This window comes from Rhagoletis pomonella, unplaced genomic scaffold (genome assembly GCF_013731165.1).
Source record: "Rhagoletis pomonella isolate Grant_MI unplaced genomic scaffold, Rhpom_1.0 Rhpom_scaffold_00007, whole genome shotgun sequence".
Classification (NCBI taxonomy): domain Eukaryota; kingdom Metazoa; phylum Arthropoda; class Insecta; order Diptera; family Tephritidae; genus Rhagoletis; species Rhagoletis pomonella.
The window spans coordinates 33,814,449-33,816,981 of record NW_023458561.1 but is presented as its reverse complement, the minus strand read 5'-3'; the positions used below and the strand labels follow the sequence as shown (position 1 = coordinate 33,816,981).

At 34.3% G+C, this 2,533-nt stretch overlaps 1 non-coding gene across 1 annotated transcript; it reads left to right on the top strand.

The window, feature by feature from the left end:
• Positions 1 to 219: 219 nt before the first annotated feature.
• On the top strand, positions 220 to 292 carry Trnar-ucg. Its single transcript has one exon. It is a non-coding gene; the product is annotated as a tRNA-Arg (tRNA).
• The last annotated feature ends 2,241 nt before the right edge of the window (positions 293 to 2,533 follow it).

Here is a 2,533-nt window from a genome sequence, read left to right as displayed (position 1 = left end):
GTACATATGTGCATACTATAAGAAAATGTCTACATACATATGTCCAAACCCCACATACATATTCCTTAAATATTTATGCAAACAAAAATGTTCGCTAACAACAATTTTCGCCATTCTTTCATGCCTGCTAATCTACCTTAAAAATTTCGAATATGTGCTTGTTGTTGTACAAAAGAGTGCGCTCACTTAAATGTAGCAATACTCAAGCGGCAATTCGCGGGCCGTGTGGCCTAATGGATAAGGCGTCGGACTTCGGATCCGAAGATTGCAGGTTCGAGTCCTGTCACGGTCGAAAAAACAAGATAATTTTTTTTTTTATTTTATTGAAAAAACATATCACAACCAAAATCCAGTTACACAAAAGCGATTCAAGTGAAAAATTATTATTTTTATTTGAATTTAATATGAAAACTGACATAAGGGGACAAATAATAGGAGTGTACTCGTACGCCCAACTATCTAAAGTTTTAGAAAACTTTTACTGGCTTTGCGTTCTCGTACCCAAAAAACTTGCAAAGTAGGGGAAATTGAGAGAGCAAAATGTGAAAGAGAGCTGCAAATTTATGCTGGAAAAATTTTTCCCAGCTAAAACTTGCAAGTAAGAAAATCAGCTGATCACAAACACATGTTTGTAAATAAACAAAAGAAAATATGCCATTTTTGAGTTATTTATTGCAAATTTTATTATCAATGCTAGTATACAACGAAAAAGTGAGTAAATTTAATAAGTACAACGTTTGTTGAGTTTATTTTTCGTTAATTTGCTATTAATCTCCAGTTTGTTTACTTTAGTGTGCGCTGACTATGGTTGCCGTATGACATTTTTCGTTTGTACCATACTTTTCCTTTAAATAAACAAAAATAGATTTAAATGTAGCATGCGGAAATGCTTTTTTTGCTGAAGTTTTCAGTTTTGGTAGGTTGATTGCTGAAATGAAAATTTTATAATTTTAAAGTTACATCTGGGTGTTTGGAGGAGATACTCTTGCTTTTGAATGCGTCACCATGTGATATCACAAATAATTATGAGAAAAATAACCTATTAAAAAAAAAATGTACCAAACAGAAAGTAAATTGCCAAATTAATCACCAGTGGCAACTGTGCAAGTGATCAGCTGTTTCGAAGGTTGCAAGTTTTTGCAAATTTCGCGTTCTCGTACTTCTGTTGATATTTCGTATCTTTGAGAGCGAATGCTGCTAAATTCTCAGAACTTTTGCTGCTGGAGAATTTTGTCCTCTCAATACGAGTACACACCTAATTTTACACTTTATTTGCTGGTGAAACCAGTAAGATTTTCTTGCATGTTAATTGATTTTTTATAACATTCGATATTCTTTTAAATTTAACATTTTTTTAAATTTTTATTACTTATTGTTTTACTGAAGCATATTCTCAAGCATTTCCATGTTCGGTGTTTATTTAGGCTTCATCAACTTTCTTCGCAATGAATACTTAAATAATGAAAAAACAAATCTTTCCCAATTTGTAAAATGAAAATCATCTTTCATAAAAATCCGCATTATCACAACATCGCGGCAGACTGTGTGAATGACTCAGCCATGAGTAATGGCAGCCCATTTTGCATTAGGTACATGCTTCCTGCAAAGCTGTTGGCCACAAATGTAACATCACTCACAAATACCAACAACAACCACTATGCAATGAATGCCCAAATTTGTGAATAACGTTAAGAGAAACAGTGGCAGCAATGGTGGTTTTTAGCAGTGAAAAAAAGGCTCAATTTAAGCCCAACAAATTCATTTATTCCTCTGGTTCTTTATTTTTCCTATATCAACAGACAAACCATTTGCAATCGTTCGTTTGTACGCGGTTTGTGTGTAGATACATATGTATGTATGTATATACATGCATATTTATGTGTTTCAGTGCCAACTCATTTGTAGCTCTTCTCACTCGTTCTCTAGCAATATGTATACATACTTGTTCATTGAATTCTGTGCACGTTTGTCAAATAAAAATTTGTTTTCGTTAAATTCATGGACAGACCGGCGTTTACCGTCACTAGTTTATTGACCAGATTTAATACATAAATATATCTATACATACATACATACTAAACTCCTGCGCAATTCCATTTAAAGGGCCTAACAAGACATCCGATCGCCGCGCAAATACTTTCCCTCCTCCTTTACTCTCATCGTTCGGGTCAAGTGTGAGTAAGCATAAACCAGTTTCTGCAAGCGTACGTAAACTACCGATCAATAGCAAGACGCGTAGAGTATTTACTTTGCCTTCCGCAACTACTGCGAGTAAAAGGTATTTGACAGTAGAGTACTCTACTGGTAGTACTTGAGTATTTTCGAAGAAAACATACATTTGTGGCAAGAATGGTAGCAGAATTTTATGGATCACGCATTTGTGGTATCTGAATAAAACTAGCGACGAGCAAAACGTACTTTCAACTAAAATGCTGATATACATACCTAAGTACATATGTATGTATGTGCATAGCTACGTATGTGCATAGATACATATATATGTAAGTGTCCGCAAATATTTTTTCTCGTCACT